General features: G+C 34.7%; 1 pseudogene; it reads right to left on the bottom strand.

Annotated features, from left to right (window-relative positions):
- Positions 1 to 2,610: 2,610 nt before the first annotated feature.
- On the bottom strand, positions 2,611 to 6,521 carry LOC132558826 (uncharacterized protein K02A2.6-like; annotated as a pseudogene).
- Between the last annotated feature and the right edge of the window lie 15,082 nt (positions 6,522 to 21,603).

The following is a 21,603-nucleotide window of genomic DNA, read 5'->3' as shown; positions in this document are numbered from 1 at the left end:
AGTTGTGTGATATGCTTGTATTGTGTAATATGCTTGTGTTGTGTGATATGTTTGTGTTGTGTGATATGGTTGTGTTGTGTGATATGGTTGTGTTGTGTGATATGCTTGTGTTGTGTGATTTGCTTAAGTTGTGTGATATGCTTGTGTTTTGTGATATGCTTGTGTTGCATGTATGCTTGTGTTGTGTGATATGATTGTGCTGTATGATATGGTTCTGTTGTGTGATATGCTTGTGTTGTGTGATATACTTGTGTTGCATGTATGCTTGTGTTATGTGATATGATTGTGCTGTATGATATGGTTCTGTTGTGTGATATGCTTGTGTTGTGTGATATACTTGTGTTGCATGTATGCTTGTGTTGTGTGATATGATTGTGCTGTATGATATGGTTCTGTTGTGTGATATGCTTGTGTTGTGTGATATACTTGTGTTGTGTGATATTCTTGGTTTTTTTTTAAAAATATTTCCTCTTTGTTTCGTTTATAGGCTTCTACTCAGTTGTGATTGATATTGATATTTTGTATTAAAAAAATCGCCTTTATAGATACGTGTTCATGTTAACTACATTTTTAAAGAAGTTACGTTACCATGGGTAAGATTTCTTGGAAATGCTAACTTCTAGTGTGATATAACGTATTAAACCTATGTTAGAATAACTAGTTTCCCTATTTGACATCCCGTGTACATTGGTTTGGCGCAATACCAGTCTGAGTTAACTTAGAATAAGAAAACGATGAATGTGGGAACACAAGCTGAAAGCGTTTATCCTTCCGAAACATCTGCCTTATTCTCCTGTAAGTTAGAGGGTCACTGGGTCCAATATATTTTTTATGTTCACGTTTTAACTGATTTCATCATTTAGATATATATTTGATTTAATCTTTTATGTGTTTTTTCAAACCTTCACTGTCACATTAAATCATTACTAATGCTAAAGTAAATGCTGATATATCGTCATTGATTCTTCAAGGTGTCGATGTGTCGTTTACGGTATTTACTATATTTATATACTAAGATGCCTAAATGTCAAATTCTACCTCTTCCTCTGAATTGATAGCTTGATCGACGTAGATTTAGTGATTTCAGGTTACATAAATGTGCACGCGGCAATGTCTATGTATGTGTTACATCACTGATACATTCGGTACTTACAAAGCATATATGTCCTTCACTTTGTAACAGATCAATGGAATCGGCTTAAATTAATGTTAACATATGTTCTCACAGTTAAGGTATAATTAAATCTCAGCATGTATTAATTAATCAATGACCCATTTCACATATCCTGGTTAATTACTGTATCCTTGAAATTTTAAGTTTAAACGTGATCACCTAATGTGTCATATAGTTCATATTCAGGATAAAAATTTGGCAACCAAATTCGTTGAGTAACCAAAAAATCTTGTGAACTTTTTTTCTCCAAAAATTGTGATGAAAGCTTGTATCTGAATTTATGTCATATACAGAAAACGATTAAATTGTGCTCCAAGAAATGGTCGACTATCACTAACACCCTACTAAATAACATGTACGTTAAACACTGATGTAGGACACATAGGGATCAGTGAAGTCATTGAAGCGAGGAACGTCATCAATCCGTAAAAGGCTTCTTAGACACGAGTAGAGAGCGTTGAATTATTGCGCTCCCTCCGTTTTTAAGTAATATCGAGCTATATTTCCAATGAATTTAATACCCCTGACCATACCTTCAGTAAATTACCCCTTTAAGCTTGTGTCCAAAATGTCATGGTTGTTGGCTTAAGGCCTGACGTTATCACAGTCCACATCTTCATGGCAAATTAGATCAAAGAACCTTCGTGTGCATTACCACTATGCCATCCTCCGGCAATAATATTTATTACTTATCCTAAAGTCGTATTTCACAATGGATTGCAAGTGTGTTGTTGTGTATTAACCCCTGTTAGTTCACATCGTACGCGTTAGGAAATCTTATGCATGACAAATTTAACGATCTTTTTTAAAGGATGGGAAAATGGTTTGTCGGTCAATAAAAGCGATACAGATGAAAGTACATAACTAAGCATACACATTGTTTACACACTGTAAGTATTTGCTCTCTTTGAAGTCTTTTCTTGAGAAAATGTAAATAGATTTATTACCAATGTTGTAGTTAATATATCCCATATTTTTCTTACTGGAGTGTACCGATCAGGGGTTGGCAGGAAAGCACGGATGTTTGCCCCGCAGGAACATTAAAGAAGCATGACTTTTGATTACAACAACTTTTTTAATGTGTAACAAAAACCAGTGATGTAATAAATAGAAATATCAGAGAAGGATCCGGATTGCGGACCGGATTATCATTATTGATCCAATACATTACATCTCCTCCCCTTTTAGCTGAAAACTACAATGTTAATTATTGAATTAAAACATTCATTCATTAATTACTTGTCCTGTTATTTGTTCTGAAACAAAGAGTATATTGTCTTCAGCGGTTCGAATTCACTGCTCCCGAAATATGCTAACCTTGCACATATAAATTTAAGTCTATCCAAGACCATGAACTAATTAACCTTTTCAAAACAAATTTACCAGTTTGTAATTCAAAACAACTTGAAAATGCTTAAAGATTACTAATTAAGCGTTCACAAAAATAAGCATGGTTTCACATGGCATAGTCTTTCAAGTAAGAGTAGGTACCTCATCAGACTCGGATTAAAATGACTGATCGTCAACATCATCGACGGAGTCAAGATAGGTTCAAACACCTCAGGTTCTTGGTTCAAGTCCTTTTCGGGTGTCGGACATTTTCGAGGACGAAGATGATCGACATGACGCCGCGCAACAATTCCATCTGGGAACTGGACAGTATATGACACTGGTCCAGTTTTGCTTACAATCTGACCATACAACCACTTTGGACCACTGTAGAAATTCTTTACGAACACATCCTGTCCCACATCGAGATCGCGACCTTTTGCATGCTGATCATGTTTCTGTGACATCTGTTTATTGTGAACGTGTTGCCTGACCCCACTAGTGTTAGGATCTCGAATCAAATCAAGTACGGTTTTCAGTTTCCTGCCACACAAGAGTTCTGCTGGAGTCTTTCCAGTAGTAGATTGTTGGGTTGTTCTGTAGGACAAGAAGAATCTGTGGAGCTTGGTATCCATCGTACCTGGTGTTCCCTCCATTTTTTCAAACCTTCCTTCACCACGCGAACATACCTTTCGGCTAAACCATTCGAAGCTGGGTGCTTCGGTGCAGTTTTGATGTGTTTGATACCATTAACGTTCACGAATTCCGTGAATTCCTCACTAGTGAAACAAGTTCCATTGTCTGACACAATGGTGTCGGGCAATCCATGTTGTGCAAAAGCTTGTCTCTATGGTGACGACTGACGTTGACGTCCCTGAAGAAAACACTTCAAGCCACTTGCTGTAAGCGTCAACGATAATCAAAAGCATTTGACCTTTGACAGGACCGGCGTAATCTATGTGAAGACGGGACCATGGCCTCTCAGGCCACTGCCAAGTCTGCAGCGGAGCAGCAGCAGGTACTGCCTTGACCATCTGTCAGTCTGTACACGTTTTTACCTCGGTTTGAATTTTATGGTCCAATCCCGGCCACCAAAAGTAGCTACGAGCAACGCTTTTCATTCTCACAACCCCGGGGTGTCCTTCATGGATCTGATCCAGTAACTTAGCTCGACCCGGTGGGGGTACAACAATACGATTCCCCTATAAGACACACCCATTTTGTAAGTTCTGTCCTTCGATTGTGGTATGGACGCATTTCCTCCTCGGTACACTTGTCCATCCAACCGGAATGCATACACCGCACAACACCTTGTAACACGGAATCATCGTTTGTCCACTGGTCTTTTGCCTTGACAGGTGTAGACGGTAAGTAATTCACGACCAGGATGGTGTCTCCTAGTGCGGGTACCTACGTTTCCGTATCTCCCAAAGGTAAACGACTGAGTCCGTCAGCATTTGAAAGCTTTTTCCCTTCGCGATACCGAAGTTCGTAATCATAAGCGGATAAAAATAGAGCCCAGCGTTGAACTCTCGGTGAAGCCATCTGTGGGATGGCTCTGTCTGCTCCCAACAAACCAAGCAAGGGCTTATGATCTGTATATATGGTAAATTGACGACAGAACAGATACTGATGGAATTTCTTAATCCCGAAAATTACAGACGCGCCTTCCTTGTCCAACTGAGAATAATTATGTTCAGCCGAAGCTAAGCTTCGCGAGGCGTATGCTATAGGCCGTTCCCCACTCCCAACAACATGTGACAACACGGCTCCCAAACCGTATGGTGATGCGTCACATGACAGGACTAGATCTTTCTCTGGATCGTAATGTACAAGCAATGCAGAGGATTAAAGCATCTCCTCTGCTTGATTCCCGGCCTTTACCTGTCGCGATGTCCACTTCCACTTGGCATCCTTTACTAAGAGTTTATGTAATGGTACCAATACAGTTGACAAGTTAGATAGCAACCATAGTAATTCAACATTCCTAGGAATGATTGCAGTTCCTCGACATTGGTGGGTGCTGGCGCCTCCTTTATAGCACGTACCTTTTCCTCAATGGGTTGAATACCGTCTTTGTTAATTCTATGACCCAGGTAAACGATCTCTGGAGCCATGAACACTCATTTTCCCTTTTTAAGGTGAACTCCCGCGCTTTCCAGCCTCCTCAGAACTTCCGTCAAGTTCTGCAGTGAAGATCCTTAGTACGACCCGTAACGAGAATGTCGTCGACGCGCACCACAACATTCGGTATGCCCTGTAAAATGTTCTCAATCGTTCGCTGAAAAATTCCGAGCGCGGATGAAATTCCGTAAGGTAGTCTGTTGTACCGGAAAAGGCTCTTATGAGTGTTAATGGTAGTGAATTTCTTAGAGTCTTTGTCCAGCTCTAACTGTTGATATGCTTGACTTCAGTCAAGTTTTATGAATTCCGAACCTCTACCTAGTGTAGCATACAGGTCTTCAGTTTTCGGTATTGGATAATTGTCCAATTTTGAAACTTTGTTCACCGTGACTTTGTAGTATCCACAGATCCGAATTTTACCATCAGTTTTGACTATTGGAACTATAGGAGTAGCCCAATCACTGAATTCCACAGGCTCGATAATACTATTTTGTCTCTGAGGGCGTAAGCGACCGGAGGCGCCTTAAAGTAGATCGGTGCTTCATCAGAGCTTACGTGTATTTTCGCTTTTGTACCTTTGACTTTGCCTAAGCCTTCATCAAACACTGCGGAGTGTTTACTCAAAATGTCACTCAACACTGCATCTGGCCCAATTGTATCCTTGGTTCAAGTAAGGGTTTCCTTCCAATCACGTTTGATAACTTGAAGTCAATCGCGACCCAATAAACAAGGACGGTTACTCTCCTGTACCACAATCGCAGACAGATTGCCCGTGTAGCCACCATATTCAACCTTCAAATTACACTGTCCTGCTACTCCAATACTTTCTCCAGTGCAAGTACGCAACTTAGCTTGGGTCGACTTTAACTGTAATGATTGATTCTCTTGACTGAGTTTGTCGAAAATGTCTTTCGTGATAATGGTAATCGAAGCTCCAGTGTCGATCTCCATAGTAACCGGTGTATCGTTTAAAAAAATGGTCACCCTGTAGGGGTTCTTCATCTTGGACTGTCTGTTGAACATCGGATAAATGTTCTCGTCAGTGTTGGATTCCTCAACATACCTCTACCATGACCTTGTCCACGACCTTGGTGACGACTGTGGCTGTTACCACGACCTTGAGACCGACCGCGACCTTGAACACTATTGTTGGCCCACGATTTGCTTTTATTTTGATCTTCGGCAGGCGTTCTCCGTCCTGGACATTGCTTATCACGTGCATAATGTCCTACCTCCCCACAATGATAGCAACGGTTATTATGGGAATTCGATCGATTTCCGTGCTGATTCTGAGTCTGACTTCTAGGGGGATTTGAGCCATGATGATGAACACGATGGACTGAACTCGCTCCTTGGGCTTCCATACTATGTGCTTGCTTGGAAGACAGTTCCATAGTACTGGCTATAGTTCTCAACTGATCAAGAGTTAGTTCATGACCTTTATCCAGTAATTTAGTGCGCAGCTTTCTGGAACGACACTTTTCAATCACCGCGTCCCTAATGTGTTCATTCGGATTGTCAAACTGACACAGGGCTTCCTTTTGCCTCAATCGCGTTATGAACGGATTGATTGTTTCATTATCTTCCTGCCTAATTGTTCTAAAATGTTACCGTTCGAAGGGCACGTTTACTTTCGGTTCAAAGTACTTACTAGGGTTTGTTTGGCTTTCTCATACGTATCGAGAGTCTCGCTCTGTACCTCTGCCAGGGTTTAAAAATGTCCTGTACCTCGATGCCTGCACAGTGTAACAGCAACGCGCGTTTCTGATCCTTACCCCTTTCCCTAGTGCGAATGACTCAAAACCTCGCAGCCATCTTTTCCACGACTGTCCCAACTGTGAGGGTCCCCATGTGGATTAAACTTTTCCACACCGTTTAACTCAATTTGAGCCATTTCTACCCTTTTTACACAACATTCAGGTTCTTCGTGATCCTCGTCGCCAGAATGAAGTGTACCGATCAGAGGTAAGCAGGAAAGCACGGATGTTTGTCCCGCAGGAACATCAAAGAAGCATGACTTCTGATTCAACAACTTTTTTTTAAATATGTAACTAAAACCAGTGACGTAATACACAGAAATATCAGAGAAGGATCCGGATTGCGGACCGGACTATCATTATCGATCCAATACATTACACTTACATAGGATATAATTAAAATCTATCCCTAGATCTAAGGTGGTCAATACTATTGTTAAGGTCGCATTTTATTATATGAACACTTACCCTCAGATGTTACGAAAACTGTAAGGTTTAAATCGATCATGATACTTTCATGGTACTACAATGTGACTAAATTCACGAATGGAGTTTGTTAATATTATCGTCATTTCTGTGACATCGCGACTACTGGCGGCCTATTTTAAGCTCAAGGATTCGAAAACTGTAGGTAATCATAACCTCAAAGGGAAAATGATATTTTATTGGGAGAAATGAAGATCAGCAACCCAACTTCAAAATTGGAAAAGAAGTTGAGACTATTTTTCCTTTTGTATCGTCCTCTTTGGTGTGCCATTTTTTTTTATTTTTTTGTCACAGCCGCTAATTCAGGTTTTTTTCTTAGTCACAAAATGCATATGTAACGTTCACAAAGCAAAAAAAGGGTTATATTCATCAAGTGGTCCTCTTTTGGTAATTTAGCCTTTTTGTTCTCCCCAACAAATAATTTGTCCACGATTCAGCGACTATAAGTTCAATTGACTGTTTTGTTTAAATACCAGTATTCTCATTTATCCCCTCACTTCTCTTTTAAGGAAGACCAAATCCACTTATTTTAAGTGTTTAAACAGTGTGATTTCTTTTCTATTAAGCATGGTCCACCAATCAGGCCGCAAACAACACCTCTATAAATTCACATCTGTTGTATGAGTGCAAAAACAATGTGTTATATATCCACACATCTGTTGTATAGATACATAAAAAATGTGTTATATATCCACACATCTGTTGTATGAGTACATAGAGAATCTGTTATATATCTACACATCTGTTGAATAGATACATAAACAATGTGTTATATATCCACACATCTGTTGTATGAGTACAAAAACAATGTGTTATATATCCACACATCTGTTGTATAGATACATAAACAATGTGTTATATATCCACACATCTGTTGTATAGATACATAAACAATGTGTTATATATCCACACATCTGTTGTATAGATACATAAACAATGTGTTATATATCCACACATCTGTTGAATAGATACATAAACAATGTGTTATATATCCACACATCTGTTGTATGAGTGCAAAAACAATGTGTTATATATCCACACATCTGTTGTATAGATACATAAACAATGTGTTATATATCCACACATCTGTTGTATGAGTACAAAAACAATGTTATATATCCACACATCTGTTGTATAGATACATAAACAATGTGTTACATATCCACACATCTGTTGTATGTGTACATAAAGAATCTGTTATATATCTACACATCTGTTGAATAGATACATAAGCAATGTGTTATATATCCACACATCTGTTGTATAGATACATAAACAATGTGTTATATATCCACACATCTGTTGTATAGATACATAAACAATGTGTTATATATCCACACATCTGTTGAATAGATACATAAACAATGTGTTATATATCCACACATCTGTTGTATGAGTACAAAAACAATGTGTTATATATCCACACATCTGTTGTATAGATACATAAACAATGTGTTATATATCCACACATCTGTTGAATAGATACATAAACAATGTGTTATATATCCACACATCTGTTGTATGTGTACATAAAGAATCTGTTATATATCCACACATCTATTGTATGTGTACATAAACAATGTGTTATATATCCACACATCTGTTGTATAGATACATAAACAATGTGTTATATATCCACACATCTGTTGTATGAGTACATAAAGAATCTGTTATATATCTACACATCTGTTGTATGAGTACATAAAGAATCTGTTATATATCCACACATCTATTGTATGTGTACATAAACAATGTGTTATATATCCACACATCTGTTGTATGTGTACATAAACAATGTGTTATATATCCACACATCTGTTGTATAGATACATAAAAAATGTGTTATATATCCACACATCTGTTGTATGTGTACATAAACAATGTGTTATATATCCACACATCTGTTGTATAGATACATAAACAATGTGTTATATATCCACACATCTGTTGTATGTGTACATAAACAATGTGTTATATATCCACACATCTGTTGTATGTGTACTGTTATATATCTATAAAGAATCTGTTATATATCTACACATCTGTTGAATAGATTCATAAACAATGTGTTATATATCCACACATCTGTTGAATAGATACATAAACAATGTGTTATATATCCACACATCTGTTGTATAGATACATAAACAATGTGTTATATATCTACACATCTGTTGTATAGATACATAAACAATGTGTTATATATCCACACATCTGTTGTATGTGTACATAAAGAATCTGTTATATATCTACACATCTGTTGAATAGATACATAAACAATGTGTTATATATCCACACATCTGTTGTATAGATACATAAACAATGTGTTATATATCCACACATCTGTTGTATAGATACATAAACAATGTGTTATATATCCACACATCTGTTGTATAGATACATAAACAATGTGTTATATATCCACACATCTGTTGTATGTGTACATAAAGAATCTGTTATATATCTACACATCTGTTGAATAGATACATAAACAATGTGTTATATATCCACACATCTGTTGAATAGATACATAAACAATGTGTTATATATCCAGACATCTGTTGAATAGATACATAAACAATGTGTTATATATCCACACATATATTGTATGAGTACATAAACAAGGTCTTATTCATCACTACTACAACTTTTAAAGTAATCACAGAGGTTTATTTGGCAACTTTCTACATACAGTATACATACATATGACATACATATATTTGCTGTTAATTTCAACTGTAACAATTGTAAACGTATTATAGAATACCATTATGATTATAAAGGTAGACAACATTCCTGTACAACATCAACAACCACCTCACTAACATAAACAAATACAGGGTTTAATTGAAGGCACTGATACCACAGTACCTACTAGAGTATAGACCCGGCTCATTCAGTAGTGTGCCCTATTAACCTAGAATGGATGGTAAGCGATAAAATTTTAGCTTAACTTAAGCAGTACACAGGTTAATAAAGCTACATGCCACGTACTAAGTACTAAACCGCATGGCGACCTGTGATACTTGTAGGTTCATTCCCTAATATAACAGGTCATACAGCCAGCCAGCATTCTATCAATCAATTAACTGACCAAATCAATTTGTAAGACATAAGGGTGATTAGCATATTATGTCTTCAGACTTACATCTTAAATGATATGTTATGATTGACTTCTTTACATTTTAATGGCTGGATAGCTCACTGCATGGCAAAATACAGGGCCTGTCACTCTTGACATGTTCTCATCTGCAATAAGATTTCCTTTATGTCATATGGACAGTGAAAAATGAGGTATAGTTTTGTTACATGTCAAGATATCCAGACTTTCTATACAATAATGAGATCGTCTTGTAATATTTTTGTATATATGCCATCTTTACCTAAATACACATAATCATTAGATTTGTGGGCCATATATTTTTTTAAAAAATCAAGCCAGCTTAACAGTCAATATTTCTCAAAGCGACATTTTTAGAGCAACATACAAGTAAAAAGCACGACGGTTTAATAAGAATAATTTCTTGTAATACAATGCATGTGTCGGTTTAAAACTTGAAATCTACGTTAGTATTAGCCATAAAAACACATTAATTTGGTAACAGCACGGACTTAGAAGAAATCTTATTCCCTGGTTACAGTACAATATGTTGGGAAGACGAGTTTTGACTGATCTTCATGGGACTTGTTACATACCGAGCCGAGCCGTAGACCTAGCATCTGGCCAACATTGGCTACATACAGAGTAGAAGTATAACTGTACAAAACAATAAACAATCCAACAAACAATTCAAAGGTCATGTGATAGTTTCCCATACACACATGCGGCTAAGGCCTCGGACTATAAACATCTCACTCTGGACTTCAATTCAACAAGAACTAGCAGATCAACGTTGAAATAATTCAATAAAAAATTATCAGCTCCATGCATCAAACGCTCCAAAAGGAAAACCAACAAATTCAAACAAACACATAGTCTGAGCATGTTTCTATGGTTACTGATATTTAAGTCTGATATATTTCAGGGAGATAATTAGTGATACACATACATTATATTAAGACGACAACTTATATTATACATTTCAAAATTACACAAACGCAGATATATATTTTACGTCCCTAACAAGAGTTTGGCATTCAATTCATCAGATATGTAATACAAAAATACATATGAACTCTTGTAAAATGAATTTAACTGACATGTTATCATATAAGGATTTTTCAAAGTGGGAAATAAGTCTTATTATTTTTCAACTCTAAACGTCGAGGTATAGGGGAGCTAACTCTTTAAATGTGCATCATTTCAGGTTGTGAAATCGTTATTAGTGAGGTCCTAAAAGTAAGTAAATTCTGTAAATTCAGAAGGGAGGTAGGTTTGTGTGTGTTTCCAAATGTGTGAGGGATTGTAGGTTGTACAGAGAGCTTGGTTGGGGTGACCCCAGCTTTATGTCAATGAGGCCAGAAAGGCTAATATAAAGCTCAAATGACACTTAACATCTCATTGGAAAGCAGACACGCCTCACATAACCCAGCTAACAGAAAAACAGAACAATGAATCTTGTTATGAGTTTTAACTTAAAAAGAATAATTTTTTGTCTCACTTCCTAAATTTCAGACATGAATATGAAAAACTAAACATCATAGTCTTCTAAATTGATTGACAGCAAATTACCTTCACCTCTACTTTGACAATTAGCCTGAATTATGTTTTAGTTCATTTGATACCTATTTTCTCAGACTGGTAAGATAAATTTATCAATCTTTGCAGGCAAATCACACAAAATGTCAAATTTTTGCATAGGATTTATGATTCAATATAAGCTATGGTAAAATATGCAGTGATAATTGCATTTCTTGTGCAATATCTTGATAAATATTTAATAATACAATCACCATGTTCCGAAAGTTAAAGCAATATATTTCTTGCTACTTTTAAATTAATAGATACGTTGAGTACATGACCTGATGCTAGGATATGTAAAAAATAAAAAATTAAAAAAATCAATAGAAATATATAATACTATTTATAATAAAATACATATCCTGAATAATTATAACCACTTCTAGAAAATAATCATACAACTGGAGGCAAACAGAAAAAAAACACCAGCATATATACAGTATGCCAGTTTATAACTGTAAGCAATTAATGAATTTATAAATTTTATGACCAATCAATCATTGTTTTGCAGTATACATATCTAATTAATGTACATATCTAGCTGTTAATTTCAAAACAAAATCTGGTTCCAACTGGCTATAATATATCTACATCAGTATTTTAAAACAGGACCAATCTGTGGATAAAAGGAGTGAAAAAATATTGACCTGGAATAAAAATCTCCAGAGACAACAATAAGAGGTGAAATGTTTATATCCTTGTCTATACACCTCTGGCAAACAGTGGATCATTTAATTGAGAAAAAAAGAAGATAATCTAAAGAAACAATAATATTAATAACATTCATAGTGTACATGTAAATGACACAACAAACTAGGTTAAAAAATAATGAAGAGAGAGAATTTGATAATACTATTTTTTACCACCTCTATAAATATGATGGTTTCCTGTATGGTCCCACTACACAAAAGGTAAACAAAAGACTCCCACCACCCAAATGATTATCTCCATGCATCCCCCCCCCCCCTTTACAGTTACACAAGAGGGCTTGTCTACATGGGCTAATTAACTATTGTCTACGATTTGGAGGGTTAGAATACACATAGAATACACATAGATATACCTGTTATTCTGACACTACAATCTCCCCTCTCCCTCACCAATCATAGTCAATAACTAATCAGCAACTCATCTAGACAGGCCCCAGTAGTTATACGTGCTCACTAGCATTATTGCTGAAAGAATATTTCAAACCAACAACATTAAAATAAACAGATAAATACAGGTAAGGCAATGAAGTAATAATAATCACTTATTTCCAATTAAGAAAACAAAATAAAACCTAACACTTTAGAATTCATACAACGTGACTTCAGTGAATGCATTAATTACAAAAGTTCACACAGAAGTCATATTACTGTTTTAATCAAATTTTACACACTGTACAAATTACAAGTATCACATTTAGCAAAAGGACTTTGTCAGTTTCCAGGAAATCAAATTGATTTAATTGGCGAAATATTTTTTTTATGGGAAAATACAAGTATCATAATATTGGCACACAAACAAAACTACCAGTTCAACAAAACATTTGAAATATTAACAAAATCATACTTCTTTATTTTTTTGTGAAAACAGAGAATTTTCAAGTATGAATTAAGGCATACACATAAAAGGCTTATGGCGCTGTAACAAAGAAAATCACAATCTAAACTGATACAAACATATATATAATGATAATATGTATTGGAATGATTTGGCAGGTTTTTCTTAATCATAAAACAATGCTAAGATATAATCACCATAAAAACATGGCACTTTCTACAATAAAGCACTTGTAGTAAATGCTGTCTACAACCTTACAAACAGGCCCAATGCTGTATCATAGTAGGTTCAATTTGACTATGTGGAATATATCACAGAAGAAAAACGACACTCATACTTCGATAAATTCTCAGTTTGAAATTTCTCGTACTATAATCTATGCTCCATTGTACATGACTCACAAGACTGTAAAGATAATGAACGGAATATTTCTTTTAACTGTTCTTATGCAATTGACAGGTGTTCAGAAAGTCATTATGATCAAAAACTTCACTTGATTTCAAAGACACATCATAAGTAAACCTAGACAAGAAACTTTGCTTATTCTTAGGTCCACCAAGTCAGGAAGGACACTTGCTAAGTTCAGTAAACCTACATTGGAGATAAGAAGAATCTATAGCTTATTGCTTAGGACATCTACTCAAGGATAACTCTAGCTTATTCTTCAGTACATTTAGACACAAGGATATCTCTAGTACATCTACTCTAGGATAACTCTAGCTTATTCTTCAGTACATTTAGACAAGGATAGCTATGGCTTATTCAGAACATATACACAAGGTTACCTCTAGCTAATTGTTCAGTACATCTACGCAAAGTTATTTCTAGCTAATTGTCCAATACATCTATGCAAGGATAACTCTAGCTTATTCTTCAGTACATGTTGACACAAGGATAACTCTAGCTTATTCTTCAGTACATGTTGACACAAGGATATCTCTAGCTTATTCTTCAGCTTATTCTTCAGTACATGTTGACACAAGGATATCTCTAGCTTATTCTTCAGTACATGTTGACACAAGGATATCTCTAGCTTATTCTTCAGTACATGTTGACACAAGGATATCTCTAGCTTATTCTTCAGTACATGTTGACACAAGGATATCTTGACAAGGCCAACACTTGCTGTTGACACAAGGATAACTCTAGCTTATTCTTCAGTACATGTTGACACAAGGATATCTCTAGCTTATTCTTCAGTACATGTTGACACAAGGATAACTCTAGCTTATTCTTCAGTACATTTAGACAAGGCATATCTTGCTTATTGTTCAAGGAAAACGTTTGCTTGTAATTCATCACCTATAGACCTGAGAAAACCAAGCTTATTGCTTAATAAGTCCAGACGAGTAGACAAGGATAACTCTAGTCTATTATTCAATACATCTTGACAAGACCATCTCTTGCTTGCTGTTCAGTACATTTAAACACGGCCAACTCTTTATTATTTAGTGAATTAAGACAAGGATAGAGTCCTTACTTATCACTCAGCACATTTAGTACAGTTTCTATATAGATCAGTACAATTTTAGAAAATGATACTCTTGCTTGTTGTTTAGTACATTTAGACACTGATAACTTTTCCTTGGTGTGTATTTATATGCATAGTACATTTAGACACTGATAACTTTTCCTTGGTGTGTATTTATATATATAGTACATTTAGACACTGATAACTTTTCATTGGTGTGTATTTATATATATAGTACATTTAGACACTGATAACTTTTCCTTGGTGTGTATTGATATGCATAGTACATTTAGACACTGATAACTTTTCATTGGTGTGTATTTATATGCATAGTACATTTAGACACTGATAACTTTTCCTTGGTGTGTATTTATATGCTTAGTACATTTAGACACTGATAACTTTTCCTTGGTGTGTATTTATATGTAATCTATCTAAACAAGAACATTATCTCCTTTGGGGAATAGACAATCACCCTATAAGTCAAGTTAAGGTAGAAGTTTCTGGGTTAACCGACAGTATATATATCTATAATTCAGCTTATATCTTATATATATGTATCTTCTAGTAACAAACAAACAAAAAAAACTTAATGATACTTGTGTAGTGCAATTGATTTCTTCTTTCTTTACTTATACAATTCCATATGAATAATTGACCAGTAATAACATTCTGAAAGAATTTCTGACAATTTAGGACATACCATACTTTATATTTCAACCTCAAAATAACATAACCAACACAGCTATAAATTACAAATACTTCATACTAGGAAATGTTCACACGAGGAAGATGTTCAACAACTTTGGGTAGGACATACGTACGACTACTTGTTAGTTACCTAAAGCTCCTGGAAGACAGGATCTATCACAGACTATTTCTACTTTGGTTGTCAACTGTAAATGCAATGTCTGTGCATGTGTGGTCATCACTGTACAAAGAGCACCATTTTGTGTTTGGTCGCTGTCGTCTATCTACCTTTATCTACAGTGTGAAGCCTAACAAGTGATAATTCACCCTCACCAACATTTGTGTCACAAACAACTGTTCTACACCTGTATTCTAAGTAAAAGGGCCCGACAACACTTTCTACCAGCCTTGTACCATAAACACAATATAATTCATTATCTACTGTCCCTAACAAGCTACTCTCATCACTTCTTTTTCTTCTTTCCTCCTTTCTTTCCTTTCTTCTTTGGTGCATCAGCCCATCCAAACCCACGTTTATCAAGAGCATCTGGTGCATCATGTGCTATGTAATATAGATTTTCCATGGCTGGACCACTCATGATATCTACTTCAGTCTTTTCCGCCTTAGCAGATTTGGCAGATGCTGTCTTTGACTTCTTCCCCGACTTTTTCCCAGATTTCTTCCCTCCCTTTTTAGCAGACTTTTTTCCACTCTTCTTTTTCCCAGGCTGAAATTTATATCAAAATTCAATTATGTTACCTTCGTGATGTTTTTTCAAATGAAATTAAGATTAATATTGGTATGTCCATATACAAACAAATGTTTAACTCATGAGCAAAATGGAAGAGAAAATAAAAGATTATTTTTTTCCACATTTTGAGGAAAAAGAGAGAATTTTCAACATATATGCATGAAGACATGTATATTTTAAATTCAAACACATGGCCTATGGATCTAGAATCTGGTTTCATCATGTTAACTCCAATATCACAAACAGAATCATGAATGTTGAAATTTATTGGTTCACATTTCGAGGGGTGACTGATTATTTTTCTCTTGTACTCAATAATACAGATCTACATGAATGGAATAGATTGGAAGGCATAAGAAAGCATCAGGAACATAATCATTAGTTGTTTTTGTCCTCCAAGTATACATCTGTCTTTCTGAATCAAAGACAATCTCCAGATACAGAAGTGTTAATAGACCCACAACCAAACCTACTGATGCATAACTGTTATCATAGAGCAATGACAGGCCCTAATTAGAAAGCAGTGGTATGATTACACTTCCCATGCATTATGTATGTCAAATACACAAAAATATTGTGGCCTCCTAGAGGAAATGGTCTTTATTTGTTAATTTTTAGTAAATAAGTGAGTTTTTGGAATTTTCTATGCCTTCAAAAAGCAATAATAGTATATTTAATTTCAATAATTTCAACTTTTGACCAAAATTTCAAATTTTTTAAAACTCCAAACAATCAAACAATTTGGAAAATATTGATATAATACTTTTTTTTATCAAAAGTCTGCAAAATGAAAACCAGAGATATTTTCTAATCTAAGATGAAAGCTGAAATTATTATGGTGATTGGCATTGCTAAGTGTTACATGGATAGTCAGAGATCCTGTATATTATTCTTAAACGGTTCTTTAAGATATAAAGATAGTTCTAACAAGACATGAAAACGGAACATTGCAAGTAATTTATCATATGAAGTTTAATTGACCTCGTTTATACATCGGTAACACTGGTACAGACTTTTAGGTATACCACTGAAACTATAGACACTGCACTGTGTTCCAGAAAATAGTAGCATATAAGTTAGCATATAAGTTATAAGAAAACAATAAATAGAGAGAGAAATAAATCATATAAATAAACATTATATCTCAATTAAATATTGGATTAAAAAAAAAAGAAAAAAGGACAAGCTCCTAATTTGGTTAATATTCCATTTGGTATGGATGCTCTACCTTTGCCAACATCTGAAATTTGATCCTTTGAAAACAATGCAGAGAAACATTTTTTTCCTCCCAATGAATGGAATACATATTGACATTATTCCTTACCATATTCTCCTTATTGTCTTGCGGTCTGACGTTGTATTCTTCCTGTGTTAGCAACATGGATCACAACCTTAGTATATAAGCACACCCCATTTGGCAAATTTGTGCTGTAATTTCTCTGCTGTTTTATTTCATTATGACAACCAGAAATCTTTTTGTATTATTTTCAGTCCCTATAATACCAGTTTGGTCAAATTGTAGTAGTCCTTTGAAGTTGTGATTGCTGTAAGATAGATTTAACATACAATTAGGGATAGTATTATCATATACAATGTATCATATTCATCTAAAAGTATATTTAGAAGTCATAATTTCATTTAAAATATTATTTGAATGGAACATAATCAAACAGATTTAATTTCAAGGCAAGTCTAAGGAAATGGCTTTGAAACCTTATCTGTTCAGCTACATATATTTATATCTAACATTAAGAGACCTAAGAACTTGAAAAAAAGGCCTGCAATTATTCTTCTTTTCAAACAGAGTCACAATGGTATCATTTACTGTAACAAGTGAAACCCATTAACAGTATAATACCTTGGTCACTATTGACAATGTTGTCACCACTCTGGGATTTGGTCTGTTTTGATGGTATACATTACCATTTTAAAACTCTTAAAGATACTTTGAATTAGAAACTTGCTCTCTACTTGGGCTTTTAAGACATTTGTATAAAGAGTTTTCACACATGCCTCTCTGTTTTTGTCCACTCAAATCTAAAGTGTTGAAAGTGTAGAGATTAAAACACAGCTAAATAAAAGTGCTTTGTGAATTTTGATATCAGTTTTCTTTTATCACTTGTATTAACATTTTAGTAAATCATTTTAATACAATTTTTGTTATCTAAAATTGAAAAGAAATTGACCTTATTTGAAAATGATATATTTTTCTCCATTCAACTTACAAAATAGTTGTACAAAAGACACACTGACACAAATGTATAGTACTACAATTAGTATTTGAAATACTCTACTCTCATTGTTGAGTGAAATGAGATGTGTAATTTATACAGTACACTTTATGTGTAGGATTTGATACATCTGACTGTAACATTACACAAATATTGTTTACTTCAGTCGTCAAGCTATACAAGTACCTTTTCAACCCCATCAATACTGAAGTATATGGTACAAACAATCTTTACATTATATATATATTTATGATAACAAGCATGAGAAATATTGACAAGACAATCAAACATATTAACAGAACTCAATGTGGAATTCTAAGACTACAGATTTATATGTTATCATTACCTGTACAATTACAGTACAGTATATACAAACTAATGTAATATATATTAACTATAAAAGACTCTTTTATTGATATGCTTCATATGCAAAAATATACTTTAAAACATACATTACCATGTAAACTGTATATTAATGTATTACCATAAACACTTGTCTTAGATTGCATGAGTATGCATGCAACCCTAGTCAAACATAACGAGGCAAAAAACACAATACATTGTCATTTATAGTTTCCACATGGGTTTCCTGTATAAATCCTAGAATTGTCTTATTTACATCTATTATATTTATCATCAGTTCAGGAGTTAGAAACATTAAATATCACATTCAAAGACAAAACAAACACATACTCATGTGTTCCTCCAGTATCTAGAAACGTGGCTTTAATTCATGGGTCATACATTTTAAATACCAGGCATTATACCATATTGAAAAAATAAACTAAATACCTCATGTCCTCTCAGTTTTTATATTATTTATGTGTTGTTAGTAAGCATTCAATTATCTAAGAAACATTTAATTTCTGATGTCATACATGTATACTGTGATAATTTAGTAATTTTGTTGTAAACTTTATGAAAATGTCTATACTGAATGTACATGATATTCATGCTGAACTCTTTTCTAATTTATAGGTGGGGTATTGTTTTTCTTTTTCTTTTCATAACAGGTCGCCTTGTTTTTTCACACGAATGTATTAATATTAAAGAGATTATTGAACAACTACAGATATCAGAGTACGGAATTCTAGGCTTTATGAAGTAACTTGACATTTCTAATGACAAATCTGTGTTTCTAATAATACATATTGATAAAACATCCAAACTAGAAATGTCATAGCATATTTTTTTCTTTAATGCAGATCATTTACTGTAGTCGGCTTTCAATTCATTTCTGCAAATTTATTGTATACTCATGTAAAATTGGATAAGACAGCCATAGTCTACATCAGGGACATATACAGAGGAATAAGACACTAGACTCAGTGAAGACTTATGCTGACTGGCCTGACCACAGCCATTTTTATCGTTAATTGAGAAGTGAATCTCAAATTCATAGCAAAAATGATACTTATTAATCAAGGTGACATACATGCATCACAAAACTGCTACGAGTCAATTGGAAAATTACACTGCTTTTGGATGTTATATCTTTGAAGATGCCTGTCTTTATATTTGTCTTCAAAGTTGGTAGAATCATATTTGAAAATTATTAAGCTAATGTTTATTTTGAAAAGAAAACTCAACTTCTTCGAATTTGCTATAGCCTTACAAAATAAAGACAGTTTTATTATCCCTTTGTATTATACGTCTCTATCTATACTGCATAAATCTTCTCCATTAATTTGTTTTCATCGCGTGTCAAAACAGACAACTTGATAATGATCTTGTTATAGTAATTGTTGCCTGTCATGCATATTGATCGTCTCGCATGATCGTTTACCATAACATTACCAGATTATTTCCAACGCATACCATAAAATGCAGACGATCTCCATCGGTGTTTCTCGACAGCCCACAATAGCTAATTACTGTTATTAAAACTTTATGTGGATCAGGTTATTTCCTGATCGTACATGTACGCATCACCGCCTCTCCTTTTCCCCGACTAAGCTATATCTAATGTATGTAGAAAACTATTGACGACACAGAAGACAACAAATGATACAAAAACAAACATTAGTACATGAAAACTCACTTACCATTTTCAACGATGTAGAAACACAAACGAAGACGAGCACAGCAGTAGCTTCCCAGTAGCAGTAGATAATGCTGTCGCCATGGTATCCAAACGGAAGCGCTTCCGGTTAGGGACCATTCCTTGTAAAAATGATAGTTTCTTATATAAATAAACGTACGAAAGAATTTCTGCAAAAACAGGAATAATTATCTATGCATCATGGAAATTATTTTTAACTAGGATATTAAAATACATCACCAACTGCATATACTATTCAGCACAGTTGCTCTATTTTTCGAGATTATGTAATGTACACAATACTTACAGAAGCGAACACGGTAGCTGAAGTACGGATTGTAAAGTACACATCGTAACATGCATGAGTTATGGAGAAAGCAAATGAATAAGGGCACAAATAGCACAAAACAGATAATGTGAAAATTCAAAACAATATCTAATAGTTTTCTGAAGAGCTTCATGTGATAATACACTGGTTTGGGTAGCAGTGCACCATGTTTGGTTTTATAGTGATCACAAACTCGAGTTGTCACCCTTCACACGTAAATGTGTAGGTACCCGTTATCGTGCTACCATGAAACTTACATGACAACACACGAGTCCGCAGCACCAACTCCCTACAGAAGATTATTTATTGTCATAACTCTGTTAAGTTCTATCCTATAGAAAATAATATGTAAATGCACAAACTGAAGTAGTTACATGTATAGACACAGGCAATGACATACTCTCAATGAATCTGACCCAATATCTCTAGACATTTTGTCAGCGTAAAAGTTACGGCCCTTTTTATAACTGCTGGGCTTCGTTATACCGCTATCATTTAGTTTTGTTGAATGTAATTTAGTTCCGATGTATTACTTATTGCCGGACATTACTATGTAACAATACATAAACTGAAGTGTATAGTGACACATACAATTAATAAAAATGAAATGTAACCCACATGATTTATGTTATCTGAAACGCATTGTAGAGCTTACCAAGCAGAATATTCCCCCCTCCCCCCAAATCTTTCTGTATTCGATAGTTAATTGGTTTTTGACCGTATCCTCAAGTGATTTGGATTCAATTTCAAACTAATGAAATCGTAAGGTTAGTTTATCTATTTGTATATTTGTTATACAACGGGAGGGATCAATTTGTTATAGAGGTCACACCCTACAACGGGAGGGATCTATTTGTTATAGAGGTCACACTCTACAACGGGAGGGATCTATTTGTTATAGAGGTCACACTCTACAACGGGAGGGATCAATTTGTTATAGAGGTCACACCCTACAACGGGAGGGATCTATTTGTTATAGAGGTCACACTCTACA

The sequence above is a fragment of the Ylistrum balloti genome, unplaced genomic scaffold (assembly GCF_031769215.1).
Source record: "Ylistrum balloti isolate Yb309-2 unplaced genomic scaffold, AGI_CSIRO_Ybal_v1 Utg370828, whole genome shotgun sequence".
Lineage (NCBI taxonomy): Eukaryota > Metazoa > Mollusca > Bivalvia > Pectinida > Pectinidae > Ylistrum > Ylistrum balloti.
The sequence above is the reverse complement of the archived record's forward strand: the minus strand, read 5'-3'. Positions and strand labels throughout refer to the sequence as shown.